This window comes from Coenobita brevimanus, chromosome 71, assembly GCF_032717465.1.
Source record: "Coenobita brevimanus isolate Jiangsu-jjx chromosome 71, ASM3271746v2, whole genome shotgun sequence".
In the NCBI taxonomy this organism is placed as follows: domain Eukaryota; kingdom Metazoa; phylum Arthropoda; class Malacostraca; order Decapoda; family Coenobitidae; genus Coenobita; species Coenobita brevimanus.
Window position 1 is genome coordinate 30011221 of NC_137024.1, and position 18697 is coordinate 30029917.

Below are 18697 nucleotides of genomic sequence, written 5' to 3' on the forward strand. Positions count from 1 at the left end.
CCCAAAACCTGTCTTTCTCTCTCTCACTCCTGTCATCACACTGTGCATAAGCTACAATCATAGCCACTTTCTCAGACTTGAGCTTGACATACATACATCTCACGCTGACACATTTGTAATCTCATATTCCACTCTGCCACACCTCATTCATGATCAAAGCAACTCCTTCCTTGCATCATCCTCACCCTGAGATTCATGCCTCATCTTATACATTTCACACCCTCCCACTTCTCCACTTCACACACTTTCATCTTTGTTTCACACAGTGCCATCGTGTCATATCTCTCACTCTGGAACACATTCATCACTTCCACCCTTTTGCTCTCCTAATTCACACCTCTCACATTCCACAAGGCCATGCGATCTGCCCATTTGGTTGGGGCCCTGGGCAGGAATTGGGCCCTGAGTCTCTCTGAAACAACTGCCATGATTAAGTGATTTTAGATAGGGGAATGTGGGGGACACTTTACCAGGGCAAAAACCTCAGTTATATGGTTACCACCCAGCATAGTAAATAGTTTCCTAGGTACAGGAAACCATTTGGTTTGTCACTCAGTGTAGAGACCATAGAGCAACTTTACATTGGGTGAGTGGATGATGGGCACCCCCACTTACCACGAAGAAAACAGAAGTTCAAAATGATGAGTTGAAGTTAGGCAAAAACCAAAAATTTTGTACCATGCCGTAGATAAATATTTGACAAAAAAAAAATAATTATAAAGATATATCAACCTGCCTTTAAAAACCATGTTAACTACAATAAATTATCTTTCCAGTGATATATAGATTATGGTTATTTTTTGCATTTTATTGCGCAGTAAATTGAAAGGAAAAAGATGCATTTTTTTATGCTTCTCGACTGCACATTCACTTTACGATCTTTTCTTTGATTGGTCAGTTTAAATACACTTTTTATGATAGGGTGCTGGGTGTGATGTTATTTTGAAGCTGAATAGTTGTACTTGATTGTAGTATGTTCAAAAAAGGAAAACAAAAAAAGTAAGAAGTCAAAATGATCATTTGAATTTAGGTGTACAGTATACCAAAATTTTATACCTTGCCATAGAAAAATATTCAGAAAAAAAAGAAAAATAAAAGTATATAAACCTGGTTTAAGCCATGCAAAACTACAATAAATTACCTTTCCAATGACATTTAGATTATTGTTATTTCTCCATTTTATTGCATGGTAAAGCGAAAGGAGAAAGATGCACAATTTTTTATGAGTCTCAGTTGCATATTCACTTCACAATCTTTTTCTTTGATTGGTCAGTGTAAATACACTTTCTGTGATAGGATTGCTGGTTGTGTTGTTATTTTGAAGCTAAATAGTTGTATTTGATCATAAGGTTTTCAAAAAATGAAAACAAAGGAAATAAAAAGTCAAAATGATGAGTTGAAGTTTGGCAAAAATGAAGAATTTTATACCTTGTAAAAAAAAAAAAAAAAAAAAAAAAGCTAATGAAGATATTTAAATCTGGTTTAAACCATGCAAAAGTACAAAACTATTGCCCGCCACGCACAGAGCAAGCATTCCACAACATCATGCTCGAGTCTCTTTGTTATGACGCCTAATTGCAATTTATGGTGAATATATTACAAAAGTATCTTACAAAAGTATCTTAAAATGATACATAAACGCATCACTGGAACCTCTGAGGTTGGATTTGAAATGATGCAAAAACGTGTCATTGGAATCTCAAATGGTTGAATGATTTTCTGGTTTACAGGAGATAATTTGGCTTGTCACTCAATGTAGAGTTATTGAAATAGAATATCACTACACTGAGTGAGTGGTTGATGGGTGCCCTCACCGACCACATTGTATGCTGTAGTATGGAAGTCTTTTGATTTGATCTCTGGAATAGAATTTGAAAATACAGTATCCATATGGAAGTATTATGTAGACTAATGAATAGAAATTCAGTACTGTATACTCATCCAGGTACATTATAGTCAGAAATTTGATTTCTTTTTTCTCTACTCATTTTCTTCCTAGGTATATTGGCTTACACTGTACAATACGTCAAATCATGAAAATGTTGTTGATCATTCTGTATATTTTAGACACGAAGAGATTATTGTTATTGTTATTTTTTAATCATCATCATTAATATCATCTCAGCCTCTTTTTCCCACCTAAAGATTGGGTGAGGTAGGGTCCGAGAAAAACATGATAAAGGAAGAATTATTCGATGAAATGGGCAACACACTCATACACTAACCAATTAAGCCCTTCAGACCCTGACTCCTCCTTGGAGGCATAACCTTCCACACTCCCCCTCCTCCCCTTTCCTTGAGAAAATCTCGCACGGGGGATGTTTGCAATCCACTCATTTAATATAGTGATATCTTCATGTTACTGTACTTTGAGTGGCAAGGGAAATGATGTCCTGTAATTCAGGAAGCCATTTATTACATGGGGTAGTAACCATAGACATTCGGCTTTCTGGTGGGTTGACGTATTTAATCCTGAGCACAGTGTAATTTTTGGTCACTCCCTCATACCACAGTGTGATAGATTTTTTAATCATTAAGTTTTGACTTTTTTTTCTATAATTGTTTGGTAGGATAAGGTTTTCCTGGCTTGGACAGTAGTCTTTTATCCACCAGTGAGGGTTGCTATAGCATGTGGGTGGCCGGCTGACACACAAGAAAAACTTCATATTTAAAAACTTGTTTTGCAGCTATTCTATAAATACTCAAACATGCTGAAAATTATATGGCATTAAAGTTGAAGTAAAAATGAACTCGTGTATATTGTATGATGGTGATCACATTTTGGTGGTACCGTAAAACATCATAACTTTGGACTGTGCCCAAAAATTTCAGACATTTTGCGAAAAAATGTAATGATTCAAGTTTATCGGAAGATAGTGCGATATTTGCAAAAAATAATGATATGGGTAGGTAGGGTAATCTTCAAAGATTATTATCTATAAGTCCAATTAAATTAGCCTGAATTCGTGTGGGTGAAAACAAATTATGAATCAAATGGAAAAAGAATTGGCATTTTTTAACCCAGCAAAACTTTGTTCACACAGAACAAACAGTTTCAATTGTAAGAACGTGATTAGTACGATTATATGTGGAAAAGTGATGTAAATACTGGGCAGTAAACTATTTTAAAATGTATACAAGCATAATCTTGCTATGACTGTTTTAATGAATATTTCTTTATTTTACAGAATAAATTCCTAACTTCAGACAGACAAATTACTGGAAAAATACAGACTATAAGTGTTTGTGTGTGTGTGTGTGTGTGTGTGTGTGTGTGTGTGTGTGTGTGTGTGTGTGTGTATGTATTTACCTAATTGTATTTACCTAATTGTGATATACAGGAAATGAACTACACTCGTGGGGTCCCGTCTCTGTTTCTCAGTAAGTCAAATTTAGCTTTATACTCGTTTAAGTTTTTAGACTGGACGATCTCTTTGTCCAGGTTATTCCAATGGTCTATACATCTATAAGGAAAACTATATTTCTTGAAGTCCTTCAAGCAGCTTGGCTTCCTCAGTTTCATTCTGTGTCCTCTTGTCACTCTCTTATCCCATAAAAACAGATCTTCTTTGTCAATTTTATCTACACCCACCATGGTCCTGAACACTGCAATCATGTTGCCTCTCCTTCTTCTTTCTTCTAAGGAGGGCAAATCCAGCTTTTCCAGCCTCTCTTTGTACGATAGATCTACCAGACTGGGGACCATCTTGGTTGCTGTTCTTTGTATTCTCTCAGTCTTGTTTATATCTTTCTTTTTGTGTGGGGACCACACTACTGCTGCATATTCCAACCTGGGGCTAATCATGGCCACTATCAGTTTTTTCATCATCTCCTCATCCATATAATGAAAAGCTACTCTTATATTAGTCAGGAGTTTATACGTCTCTCTAACTGTCTTGTTAATGTGTTTTTCAGGTGACAAACTGTCCTGGACCAACACACCCAAATCTTTCTCTTCTCTCGCTTTTGTGATTGGTTCATTACCCATCAAATAATTCAATGATGGCCTCTTAGTACTTTTACCCATTCCCAATATTTTACATTTCTTTGCATTGAATTTCATTTCCCACATCTGGCTCCATTCGTGTATCCTATCCAGATCCTCCTTCAGCATTTTGCAATCCTCCTCAACCTCTACCTTCCTCATGATCTTTGCATCATCATAAAACAGACTTGCATAACTGTTCACTCCATCTACCATATCATTTACGTAAATCGGAACATTACTGGCGCCAACACCGAGCCCTGTGGGACTGCACTTGTTACTTCCCTCCATCCAGACATCTTATCCTTTATTACTGTCCTCATTTGTCTGTCTCTCAAAAAGTCTCTCATCCATTCTAGGAGATTCCCCTTCAGTCCTCCTATATGCTCTAGTTTCCACATTAGTCTCTTATGGGGTACCTTGTCAAAGGCCTTCTCTAAATCTAAATACACACAATCTACCCAACCTTTTCTTTCCTGAAGCACATCAATCGCTCTTGAGTAAAAGCTCAACAAGTTGGAAACACATGACCTTCCACTTCTAAATCCAAACTGACTGTCAGCCAAAATATTCATCTCTTCCAAATATTTTATCCATCTATCTTTCAGAATTCTTTCACACAATTTTGCGATCACGCTTGTTAGGGACACTGGTCTATAATTCAGGGGTTCTTCCCTGTTTCCTCCCTTATAAATTGGTACCACATTTGCCCTCTTCCATTCTTGAGGCACTTTCCCCTCTTCCAGAGAACACAATTAAACTGTGAATCTTATCTGCCAGTTGTTCTATGCATTCCTTCAGTACCCAATTAGAGATTCCATCTGGTCCTGGGGCTTTCCTTACATCTTGAGTTTCTAGTAGTTTATACACATCCTGTACTTCCACTTTTATATCTTTTATCATTACATTTCTAGTCACTGCCTCCGCATCCACAAACTCCTTTTCATTAGTGAAAACTGACGGGAAACGTTTGTTCATTATTTCTGCTTGCATTGCCGCATCCTTATAGACCTCTCCTTCTACTTTCGGTTTGGTGATTCCTTCCTTTTGTTTCAGTTTGCCATTAACAAATATATAAAACAGTTTGGGTTCATCCTTACATTTGTCTATTATACCTTTTTCAAAATTTCTCTCTTCTTCTCTGTGTATTCTTGTGTATTCATTTCTAGTGCTTTTATATTCTTCCTTTGTTCTGTTGTTACCTCTCTTTCTCCAGTTGTTCCACGCCGTGTCTCTTTCTCTTTTTGCTATCATACACCTTTTATTAAACCACTCTTTCTTCCTGTTTTCTTTCCCCTTTACTCTTGGCACAAATTTTCCTACTCCCGAATTATACAGGTCCAGAAAAATATTCCACTTCTTCTGTATCTCTGTTGTTTCTCTAAATTTTCTCCAATCTGCATTTTCAAAATATTTTCTCAATCCTGTAAAGTTTGCTTTCCCAAAGTTGTTCCTTCCCTGTCTATAAAGCTCGTCTCTTGGCTCCACGTTCCCTGTTATCATCTGAAACTCAATGACCACATGATCACTTTTTCCAACAGGACACAGATATTTCAAGGATTCTATTACATCGGGTTCTTTGGTAAACAGTAAGTCTAGTCTTGCTGGTGTGTCCTCTCCTCGAAACTTTGTCTCTTTTTTGACCCATTGCGTCATCACATTGTTCATTGCTATATTTAATAATATAGTGCCCCACGAATCCTTGCTGCTTCCTGAGTCCCATTCCTCCCAGTTCACCTCTTTACAATTGAAGTCACCCATTAAAATTATATTGTTGCTTTTCTCAATCAGATTCTGTAAATAACATGCCATGTCTGACAGCATTTCCTGGTATTCATCATCACTCCATGCTCTTGTTTTAGGGGGAACATACACTACTGCCAAATCTCTCTTGTTATTCTCTCCATTTTCTAATTTCATATTTATCGCTTCAGCCCTGCCTTCTCCCATTTCCACGGTACAGGTATCTACATTTATGTTGTTCTTCACTGCTATCATCACTCCTCCTGTTTTTTCTTTTCTGTCTCTTCTCCACAGTTTGTATTTACCATCTCCCATATGAACATCAATATCTTCTCTTAAATTGGTCTCCACAAAGCACATAACGTCAGGTTCATGTATCCTTAAAAGATCGTTGATTTCTAACCGTGCCGATATTAAACCATCAACATTAGTATATGCCACCTTCCAATGATTTTTGATGTTTTCTATACCCCCTTTTCTCCTTCTCTCCTCCAGTACCACTTCCTTAACTTCTGATCCATGACTCTCCAATAAAACACTGTCTTCTCTTTCTCCGTTCTCTGTTCGTTTTTTACCTTTGCTTCCTTTACTAAGTCCTTTATTTTAGCTCTTTCTTCCTCATTTGCATCTCTCCCTATCCAAACATTTTTAAACCCTTCTTTGTCCGATAGTTTAGTTTCCATGTTCTACTGATAATTTCGTTAACTGTTGCTTGGGACTTAAATTTTACCTTGAATGGCCTTGCCCCTCCTTCCTTGTACTTTCCTAACCTAAACACCTCTTCAATCTCTTCTTGAGCTTCGTTGTTTTCCTCCACGACTACTGATATTATTTCTTTAACCTTACTCAGTTCTTCTTTTTCTCTGTCTGATCTTATTGTTATATGTTTTTCTTTAACTCCTGAAATTATTATACATTTTTTCTTATCTGCTACATCTCTAACTAAAGATTCTCTACTTCTCAACACCCTAACCACTTCCCTCTCCACTTTTTCCTTGCTTTGTTGGTCTATAATCTCTCTCAAATTTACATTTCCCTATTCCTGAATTTTCTTCCACCCCTTATGTTGCTCCTTGATTTCTTTAATGTGCTCTTCCTGTATTCTTGATTTGGATTCATACTCATCTAGTTTGCTTTTCATCATGTCCCTTTCCTCTTCCAACCTCTTATTCTCCCTCTTAAGCTGTTTTATTTCATTCGAGGCTGATTCATTGTTCACTTTTAATTCAGTAACTTCCCTTTCTTGTTCGTCACTACGTGTACAGATTTTTTTCCAGTGTACTCCTTAAACTTTTGATCTCGTTTTCCTGCTCTATGGTCCGTTCCTGTAACTCTTTAATTACTGTCCATACCTTTTTTATCTCCTGGTCATTCCTCTCCTCTGTTTTCTCTACACCTGCTATTCTTGTCTGGTTCAACGTAATACTTCCTTTTCCCACATCCTCTTCACAAAAGCCCTCAAATTCTTTCTCACTGATCGTAAACAATGCACCGTCTGTTTCCTCCATGATTCAACCATATGGAGACAGTTTTCACTTTATCTTGTCTCTTCTATGACCGAGACCGCGTTTTTTAAATTTATTCCTGTCCAACGGGACCACCACTCACGCACTCCATTGTGTGTGTGTGTGTGTGTGTGTGTGTGTATTTACCTATTTGTATTTACCTATTTGTAGTATACAGGAATTGAGCAATGCTCGTGTTGTCCTGTCTCCATATCCACATTTATCAAGTCTACCTTTACACACATGAATGTTTTTCTCATGCACCACCTCTTTGTCTAAGTCGTTCCAAATATTTAAGTATTTACCTAATATACCTAATTGTGATATACACGGAATGTACTATGCTCATGGGTTTCCGTCGCTGTTTCTCAATAAGTCAAATTTAGCTTTAAACTCGTTTAAGTTTTTAGACTGGACGATCTCTTTGTCCTGGCTGTTCCATAAGTCTATACTTCTGTAAGGAAAGCTGTATTTCTTGATATCCTTCAAACAGCTTGACTTTTTCAATTTCATTCCATGTCCTCTTGTTGCTCTCTTATCCCATACAAACAGATCTTCTTTGTCAATTTTATCTACTCCCACCATGGTCCTGAACACTGCAATCATGTCTCCCCTCTTTCTCCTTTCCTCTAAGGAAGGCAAATCCAGCTTTTCCAGCCTCTCTCTATATGACAGGTCTGCCAGACTGGGGACCATCTTGGTTGCTGTTCTTTGTATTCTGTCAATCTTGTTTATATCTTTCTTTTTGTGTGGGGACCACACTACCACTGCATATTCTAACCTGGGGCGGATCATGGCCACTATCAGTTTTTTCATCATCTCCTCATCCATATAATGAAATGCTACTCTTATGTTAGTCAAGAGTTTATAAGTCTCTCCAACTATCTTGTTAATGTGCTTTTCTGGTGACAAACTATCTTGGACCAGCACTCCCAAATCTTTCTCTTCTCTCCTTTTTGTGATTAATTCATTACCCAACAAATAATTCAGTGATGGCTTCCTGGTACTTTTACCCATTTCCAATATTTTACATTTCTTTACATTAAATTTCATTTCCCACGTCCGGCTCCAATTGTGTATCCTATCCAAATCCTCCTGCAGTATTTTACAATCCTCCTTAACCTCTACCTTCCTCATGATCTTTGCATCATCATAAAACAGACTTGCATAACTGTTCACTCCATCTACCATATCAATTACGTAAATCAGGAACATTACTGGCGCCAACAACGAGCCTTGAGGGACTTCACTTGTTACTTCCCTCCATCCAGACATCCTATACTTTATTACTGTCCTCATTTGTCTGTCTCTCAAAAAGTCTGTCATCCATTCCAGAAGTTTCCCCTTCAGTCCTCCTATATATTCTAGTTTCCACATTAGTCTCTTATGAGGTACCTTGTCAAAGGCCTTCTCTAAGTCTAAGTACACACAATCCACCCAACCATCTCTTTCCTGTACCACGTCAATTGCTCTTGAGTAAAAGCTCAACAAGTTAGAAACACATGACCTTCCACTTCTGAATCCAAACTGACATTCAGCCAAAATATTCATCTCTTCCAGATATTTTATCCATCTGTCTTTCAGGATTCTCTCAGACAATTTTGCGACCATGCTGGTTAGAGACACTGGTCTATAATTCAGGGGTTCTTCCCTGTTTCCTCCCTTATAAATTGGTACCACATTTGCCCTCTTCCATTCTTGTGGCACTTTCCCCTCTTCCAGAGAGCACACGATTAAACTGTGAATTTTATCCGCCAGTTGTTCTCTGCCTTCCTTCAGTACCCAATTAGAAATTCCATCAGGTCCTGGGGCTTTCCGTACATCTTGAGTTTCCAGTAATTTAAACTCTTCCTGTACCTCCACTTTTATATCTTTTATCACCGGAACATTTCTAATCACTCCCTCCCCTTCCACAAGCTCCTTTTCTTTAGTGAAAACTGACTGGAAATGTTTGTTCATTATTTCTGCTTGCATTGCCGCATCCTTATAGACCTCTCCTTCTACTTTCAGTTTGGTGATTCCTTCCTTTTGTTTCAGTTTGCCATTAACAAATCTATAAAACAGTTTGGGTTCATCCTTGCATTTGTCTATTATACGTTTTTCAAAATTCCTTTCTTCTTCTCTATGTATTCTTGTGTATTCATTTCTTGTTCTTTTATATTCTTCCTTTGTTCTGTTGTTACCTCTCTTTCTCCAATTGGTCCACGCCTTATCTCTCTCCTTTTTTGCTATCATACACCTATTAAACCACTCCTTTTTCCTGTTTTCTTTTCCCTTTACTCTTGGTACAAATTTTTCCACTCCCAAATTATAGAGGTCTAGAAAGATATCCCACTTCCTCTGTATCTCTCTTGTTTCTCTGAATTTTCTCCAATCTACATTTTCAAAAAAAAGTTTCTCAGTCCTGTAAAATTTGCTTTCCCAAAGTTGTATCTTCCCTGTCTATGAAGCTCGTCTCTTGGCTCAACGTTCCCTATTAGCATCTGGAACTCAATGACCACATGATCACTTTTTCCTAAAGAACAGAGATATTTCAATGATTCTATTACATCGGGTTCTTTGGTAAACAGTAAAACTAACCTTGCTGGTGTGTCCTCACCTCGAAACCGTGTCTCTCCTTTGACCCATTGCGTCATCACATTATTCATTATTATATTTAATAAGCCAACGGCCATACCACGTTGAGTACACCGCTTCCCGTTCGATCAGCGAAGTTAAGCAACGTTGGGTCTGGTTAGTACTTGGATGGGTGACCGCCTGGGAACACCAGATGCTGTTGGCATCCCTACGTCAAGTGGGGTTGGTGGAGGATTAGTGCCCCTCCCTGTAAAACAATTAACTCTAAGCCCTTGGCCACCCCGTCTGGGATACATGGCGTCTGGCAATGAATGAAATGAATATTTAATAACATAGTGCCCCACGAATCCTCGCCGCCTCCCGAGTACCATTCCTCCCAGTTCACCGCTTTACAGTTAAAGTCACCCACCAACATTATATTATTGCTTTTCTCAATTATTTTTTGTAAATAACTAGCCATATCTGACAACATCTCTTGGTATTCGTCATCCTTCCATGCTCTCGTCTTTGGGGGAACATACACTACCGCCATATCTCTCTTAACATTCTCTCCAGTTTCTAATTTCATATATATCACTTCAGCCCTGACTTTTCCCATTTCCACAGTATCTACATTTATGTTGTTCTTCACTGCTATCATCACTCCTCCTCTCGTTTTTTCTTTTCTGTCTTTTCTCCACGGTTTGTATTTACCATCTCCCAAATGAACATCAATACCTTCTCTTAATTTGGTCTCTACAAAGCACATGACATCAGGTTCATGTTCTCTCAAGAAATCGTTAATTTCGATCCTTGTCGATATGAAACCATCAACATTAGTATATATCACCTTCAAATTATTTTTGATGTGTTTAATTCCCTCTTCTCTCCTACTCTCTGTCCGTACCACTTCCTCAACTCCTGATCTTTCACAGCCATCCTCCTTAGTTTCCTTCACTTCTATTTCCTCAAATACCACTTCCTTACTTTCATATCCATTACTCTCAAAAAAAAAGTACAGTATTACATTCTTCCTCTGTCCTCTTATCATTTTTTTCCTTTACTTCTTCCTTCAATGATTTTAAAACTTCTCTTTCTTCCTCATTCAAATCTTTTCTTATTATAATATTTTCCATCCCTGCCTCTTTGCTTAATTTCCAGGTCACTTTAACCCCTACACCGCGGGCATGTTTACCTATGTTTTGCGTGTGCCGCGGGGTTATTTGGGCTCCGACAGACTCTCAAAAAATATTTGCCAAAAATCAGTTATTAGTCCTAGAATATTAAAATTATATATGCTTATGCCACATACCTTCAGCTTTCTCCTGGAATGTTTGTTGAGCCTTCGTCAGTTACTGTAGGACTTGTGGAGACCTCTGAAGTTGGGTAACGAAGTCTCCACTTTACACTTCCCGACAACCCGTAATATGATTACCACAGCCAGATATTAACACTATAAACACTACTCTATGATTTTCAAGTAGTTTGGGATCCATACTCCAAAAAAAAACCCACTGTGAAAGCAATGAAAATTACGAGCGTGTCTGACCGTCGCACTTACGCTAGTTTGCTCTTGGTACTCTGTCATTTATTATTCATAAAACCCCTCACACTTTATATTTCTATTATTATATAACACTTATATATATCTACAGTCTTTATCCATAAGTTTCCTTCAGTAGTATTAGTTTATTGTCACTGTAGGGATTCAGTTTCTTTCAGTAAAATACGTAGCATTCACTTTCTCGTCCTGTATACTAGCATTGAGAGTGAATGTCACTTTCATCTTCACTCTCATAACTCATAGTATTCAGACATGCTAGAGTGAAACTTTCACTTTCATTACTCCTAGGGTATATACTCGTATTCTTATAATACTACTCATTTATATTTCTATTTACGTTCTCTATTTTATTTACGTTATTTACATTTCTATTTTATTTACACTGTGTTATGCACTGTCACTTGAAGTAACTTATAAAACTATTTTCCATTGTTCACGTATATTTACATTCATTACTTTCACTTGCTGTTTACACATTACAGTAATCACTCTAATATCCGGACGCCCAATATCCGAACATCCCCACTAACCGAACCTTATCGTCCTGGGATCAAACATTCCCAAAATGGTCCGAAAATCCAAAAAAATTGGGAAAAAAATCGATTTTTTGCCGTCCGTAATTTGAACTTGCCGCGCGCGCCGCGTGAGAGCATTGTTTTGGTTCGTCATTCCTCAGACGTCCGATAGAGCGCCGCTGCATCCTCCCCACTTCCCGCCTGTCTCTCACCGCGACAAGACCTACGCTCTTCGCCATGGCTGTTAAGGTTTTCAAGTTGGGAGAAAAGACTAAGTAGAAAAGAAATTTAACGTAACTAACCTTCTTTGTTTTGGCTTTGGAAACTTAAAAAAACTTGGGAAAAGTTAATGTGCAACACTTAAATTTAATGGAACATTATTTGGACTAAAGTGAACACTGTGAAAAGAACGGACTTCTGTGTGTTATTGACTAAGTTCAGTGCAAGACTTCAGGAAGAGTGTAGTGCAAGTGCTTCAGGAAATCGTTCTTACTGTCAGAGTCCGAGAGGAGGCGGTTATTCATCGAGGTGGCCAGGGACTTGCTGTAAGTAGCCAAAATGTTTCATGTTGTACTATTTCCCATACTATATTTACCAGAATGTTTCATATTGTATTTTTTCCCATACTATACTTACCAGAAAGTGTCATACTGTACTTCTTTCCATACTAAACTTACCTCATGCATGTGCAGTAGGAATGTGTTTTTCAGAGTTCGGTTAGGTTCGGTTAGGTTAGGTTCGGTTAGAGTCCATAAGTACCAGAATGTTTATTAATGTATGAACATACTTCTAAACCCACATTTTATGTGTCTATTGCATTTATTTCAGTCATTTATGTGCCTTATTGGTGTGATTTGGGTGTTAAATAGGTGCTATGCATGTCCGGAGGGAGTTGTATAGGTGTTTCTCTGTGTTAGGGTCCGTAAGTACAAGTCCATAAGCTGGGGCCCAATATCCGGACAAAACCAATATCCGAACCTACCGATGGCTCTATTGATCCGGATATTGGAGGGGTTACTGTATTTACACATTATTTACAATTCCACTTGCACTGTTTTACTCAGTAGAAAGATCGTAGTCACTCTTTTATCAATTGTCAGCCCTTTACCTCTTTCCACACGAGGTTTAGTAGGGGGTAAAGGTCACAGGGCCCTTTGCATGGGGGTGAAAAAGTCCCTGAAATCAGCAAGAAGAAACAGACGTACCTCTACTTCGGAAGATGAGAGTAAACTGATAACGGCGGGCCGGGGTAGAGGCCTACTTAGGGGATATTCAGTGCTACCAATGTTCGCTCTTGAAACAGCTATGTATAGCACTGAAATGATTGGCAGGAAATCTAGACAATACATTATAAATTAGGTAGTTCCAGGTGAATGTAAATATCACTTAGGCTTCTCCCTTCCCTCCTTACATGTATATTTATTACGAAAATAGATTATACGGCATATTTCAAGGGGAAAAAAACAGCGAAAATTAGCAAACGAGTGCATGTGAGGTGTTGTCAGGTGATAATTAGCCAATTCCAGGTATATGGCACTCTCACTTACCTTATTTCTTTCTTGTATATATTATTTGGTATAAGAATAGGGCATAGGGCATATTTCAATGGATGAAATTAGTGAAAATTTCCAGGGAAGATTTACTTAGCGTAGCACGGCCGGGTAGGCGAGAGGATAGGGTAATGGAGGGGGGTTAGGGAGGGGAGTCAAGAATGGGGAGAAATGGCTAAATTGTCAACAATGGATGGGAGTACAGATGAGATTAGGAGTGCTGACTAGTGTTGGACATTGGCAGTACTGATAGATGATACAAGCCCCCACTTGGAAGCCCGGGTGAATTCAAAATAACACAGAATCACAAAAGCAACGCCCCGCGGTATGATCCCTTGCTCCCAAGCGTCACGAAAGTGACGCCCCGCGGTTAAGCGGTTAATTATATCATTTACTACACATTCTGATGTAAACTTGACTCTCATTGGTCTTGTTTCCCCTTTCTTATAAGGCCCTATCCTCCTTACTTCCTCAATTTCTTTTACCCACTTGTCTCCTTCAGGGTCAGTCTTGCCTAATATTTCTCTCACCAGGTTCGTGTCACTCTCGAGTCTCACGAACCTAACCTTTTCTTCCTCTTCCTTGTTTCCAAATATTACCACACATCTGTTCCTTTCTACAGTTTCTCTCACTATTTTCTCTTTTTTCTTCAGTATTTTCACTACTTTTGCTTCCATTTTTTTCTTGTTCATTTCCCTTTCTTCCTGGATGATTTCTCTTAAGCTAACCACTTCTTTATGTTCTTCTTCTACGTGTGCCCACTTTGCCTTATGTTCTTCTAATACGCTACTCACCTTCTCCGTCTTATTAGTACTCTCTTCTAGTTTCCTCCTCAATTCGACATTTTCACGCTTCAAATTTCTAATCTCTTCATTCGCTGTCTCATTGTACTAGATCAGACTCTGTATGGTAGTCTCTGTATTTTCAGACACATCCTTTATCACTAGATTCTCTACTTTCTTTTCAAGTTCACTAATCCTCATAAGTAATGTTTTAATCAGGTCCATGACATTGGTATTTCTATCAAATCCTGGAAATTCGAGTCCCTCAGTGTTTACATTTTCGGCCATGTTTGATGTTGGTTAAAGTACCAAAACAGCTGTTAACGAAAAATACTACAAACATTCATGTATACTCTAGCCAATAAATCTTTACATTTTTGGTAGTCTGTTAACTTTCATTATTTTAAATTTAAAACAAGACCTTAGGAGACAGGACAGACAAAATTCCTGAAACTACTTAAGGTTAGCAGCGATGGCTGGGACGTCTGCTCTCTCTGGCTGTTCGTTCGTGAGCGTGGTCCTCCCCGGCGGGGAATCGAACCCCGGTCTCCCGCGTGACAGTGTGTTTGTGTGTGTGTGTGTGTGTGTGTGAGACTAATGTGTGTATAAGACCAAAGTGTGTAGCTCGTTAATACATTCCATGGTGCCTTTATAACGTGCCTGTGTGTGCGTGTGTCTGTTGACTTGTGTGCGTGTTAGTGGGTGTGTGGGTGTCATTAGAACTAGTAAGAAGTATTTAACAATATATTATTTCAGCATGCATTTGTTGAGTTAGTGAGGTAGCTACTTGATAATTAAGTGAAGTTTTGTTTAGGAATAAGAGGCCAGTTTCTCTTACAGTTTGGGGTATATGCAGTGCATTTTTATACATTTTTTGTCTGAAAAAGTTTTTGAATAGTTCTTAGTTATATTTATGGCAGAATACCTCACTACAATGTGATATGATGCAGCTTAATGTGATCTCAATTTATGAGCTCAAAAAAGAAGATATTTTTGGATGTTTCTCTATATGTATAACTCAGGCCACGAGTGCCCAATATTTTTGTTAACATTTTTTAAAAACTTCTGAAGTGTCCAAGGTTTGGACAGCATGTCCAGAGATGGGTGCTTTGAACCATTCTCATACATGCATGTCCGAAGTTTGGAAGAGCTGTCCGAAGTTAAGAAAGTTGTTCCTAATTTCAGATACTGTACTTGGGAAAAAAAAAAAAAAAAAAAAAAAAAGAGTTTAGCGTGGCTAATTTTGTTTGTTATATGGATTCAGTAGTTACTGTCCCTGGCTACCACATGACACGAACAGGGATAAAATTGCTCCATTTTACACAGAATTATTCATTGACCCTTATCCGCTGGTTGATGTGTATGCACGACAGGTTTCAGGGCGCGCAGGGTCTCTGGTTGACTTGCTATACCGCGCAGGACCATTTTCTGTGATACCTCCGGGGTAGGTAGGACCCACAGGTACCCCGCGGTTGCACGGTTCAGTCTGTACTCGGCAGTGGTAGCGAGAGGAGCCATGTCATCTTCCTCGATGTTGTCCAATTCCATTCCACCACGTGAAGGGCCGATCGCCTCATCGACCCCCGCTAAAGTCATGCCCTTTGTGCCAGGGAAAGGGCTTAGTGATATGCCATAGGACGTGCTCTAGACGAAACTGTGTCCTTTAGGACATTTAGTGAAAGTACGTCGTCTGATTCAGAGGAGAGATTGAGACAGTTGGTAGAGGAGTTTGGAAGGGTGTGTGAAAGGAGGAAATTGAAAGTAAATGAGAATAAGAGTAAATTGATGAAGTGTACGAGGTTGATAGATGGTAGGGGGATGAATATAGTTTTGAATGGTGAGTTGCTTTAGGAGGTAGATTGTTTTAAATATCTAGGGTCACATGTTGCTGTGGATGGAAGAATAGATGTAGAAGTGAAGTTTAGAATAAATGAAGTAGGAAAGGTGGTGGGAGGAATGAAAAAAGTGTTTAAATGTCATTCGCTTAGAATGGATGTAAAGAGAAGGCTGTATGAGGGTGTTGTGGTACCGACTGCATTATATGTGGCTGAAACATGGAATATGGGTGTAGCAGAGAGGAAAAGTTTGAATGTAATGGAGATGAGGTGTCTGAGGAGTATGTGTGGAGTGACGCGTTTGGATCGGGTGCGAAATGATGAAGTGCGAAGGAGAACTGGAGTTGTTCGGGAGATGGCTGGTAGAGTTGAGCAGAGGGTGTTGCGATGGTTTGGGCATATGGAGAGAATGGATAATGAGCGATTGGTGAAAAAGATAACTAGATCTGATGTGAGAGGTGTAAGGCTGAGAGGAAGACCACGAATAGGATGGATGGACAGTGTGAAGAGAGCGTTGGATGCGAGAGGGATGTCTGTTGAGCAAGGAAGAGTGGCTGTGCTTGACAGAAATAAATGGAGAGAAATTGTGAATGAATAAGTGATGACGCAGCCCTGAGGGGATATTCTCCCGCATTTGGTCTGATCAGCTAGTCAGGTCAGGTGCGGGTAAGGGGATGGGTCTGTTATGATGTGGCAGGGGTAAACCAGTTCTGCTGTCGGGCCCTGTTGCGGATGTCACTGATTGCATTGCGCAGTTGACCCTTGTGCGGTGTGGTGCGGTGAGGATCTGTCCGTTCTCCCCTTTGGGGCTAAGATGCGAATGAATGTGTTTGAATGGATGAGTAAATGGGGAGTGTGTCGTCCTGTCTCGGCTACCTCCCTTTCCTTGGGGGAAGCAGCCTAGGTATATAGATAGATAGATAGACGTCGTCTGAGGGTAAAGAGAGCTACTACATGGAGAGTGAGCTCTCTTGGCCTCCCTCCCCTACTCGCTCTCCGACGCCAGAGAGGGCTCTCCGACTTCTACAGGAGGAAGGGACATCCTACGAGAGCAATGACTTTGGTGATGAGGAGGCGCTAGATGACCCAGGAGATCGGGAAATTGGCCATGGACCTGGCGGACATCTGCGGAAAAAACACCACAGAGCCATTTCCCCCACACTCTCCCCGTCTGCTCGCCGACATATATTCCTCCACCGCTCCCCCACACCTCAGCCTACCACTTCAAGGGCAGAATCGCCTCAACCAGGCCCTTCAGGAATAGTACTGCCTAGACGGGAGCCATGTGGTGATATGCAGCGCTGAGCGTCTTCTATGGAAAGTTCCGCGTCAGGTGAGTCATTACCCGCTTACTCCCCCACCTCTCCCTCTCCTCCCCTCCCCCCTGCCCAAGGCCGTGCACGTGGTTGTTCACGAGTGATGGGAAACTGCAATGCAACTGCCAGACGGCCTGCTCTACCACATGTGGGTAGAGTGGATACATTTGTGTGGGAGGATGGTGCCGGCTTTGAGCCGTCTGTGCCGACATTTGATGAGGAGGGTGCAGGTGTGCAGGAGGATGCACTTCCCCCCATGGCAGGCCCACAGGCCCGCTCCCACTCTGTTTTAACAGGTGGGAAAATCTCACAACAACAACAAGCACTTCCCCCCAGGCCCTGGACTATTAGTAGTCTATTCAAGGCAATTTTCACAACTGCAATTATGCAGTACCTGGTAGATGAAATAAATTTCCACCAGGCCATGTGCGTGCTTTGACTGGACATACCTGCAAACGAGAGCACACACATACATGAATGGATACCTGTTGAGGTGGGGGAGATGTTTGTGTGGCTAGCCCTGACCATGCTGATGGCGCACGTAAAAAAACATGTGCTGCACAACTATTGGTCGGTGGATGAACTTGTTGGGACACCTGTCTTCGGCAAGTACATGGCCTGTGATAGGTACCTGGCAATCCTAAGGTTCCTACATTTCAATCGAAATTACGGGCCTGCACTGAACGACAGGTTATGCAAAATAAGACCAATCCTGACAATGCTGAAAGAGTCATTCTCCAGGGTTTTCCATCCGTTCCAGAAAGTGGTTATTGACAAGTTGCTGGTGTTATTCAGGGGCAGGCTTGCATTTATTCAGTATGTGCCACCAAAGCGTGACAGATTTGGCCTCAAATTCTTTGTGCTTTGTGACTGTAAAACTGGATATGTGCTGGATGTAATAGTTTACTCGGCAACAGATGCTGATATACCTAGCGATGATCCTCATTGATTCTCTGCATCAGTAGTGAAAGTGCTGATGGAAAGGTATTTCAGCAGGCACCACATTCTGTATATCAATAATTATTACACAGCCCCGGCATTGACAGAGTATTTGCTTGACCATGGTACTGGGTCCTGTGGAACTGTTAGGGCCAACAGAAAGAATTTCCCAATATTTCCGGCAAATACTGAGAAAGGAGCCCTTCTGACAAAGAAATGTGGGAACATGTTAGCCCTTCTCTGGCATGACAAGAGACATGTTAACATGTTGTCTACAGTTCATAAGGGTGTGCTGGAGGAAACTGGTAAAACAGACTACAGGATCAGGGAACCCGTGGTCAAGCCAGATGCAGTCAACGATTACAATATCAACATGTGGTTGGTTGATAAATCGGACATGCAAATTG

The 18697-nt window shown here is 40.0% G+C and overlaps 1 protein-coding gene and 1 non-coding gene across 2 annotated transcripts in view; both read left to right on the forward strand.

Moving 5' to 3' along the window:
* AMPdeam (AMP deaminase) overlaps positions 1–18697 on the forward strand; it is a 317845-nt gene that overhangs the window by 171427 nt on the left and 127721 nt on the right. The window lies entirely within an intron of this gene.
* LOC145406901 (5S ribosomal RNA) lies at positions 9897–10015 on the forward strand. Its single transcript, XR_013898608.1, has one exon. It is a non-coding gene; the product is annotated as a 5S ribosomal RNA (ribosomal RNA).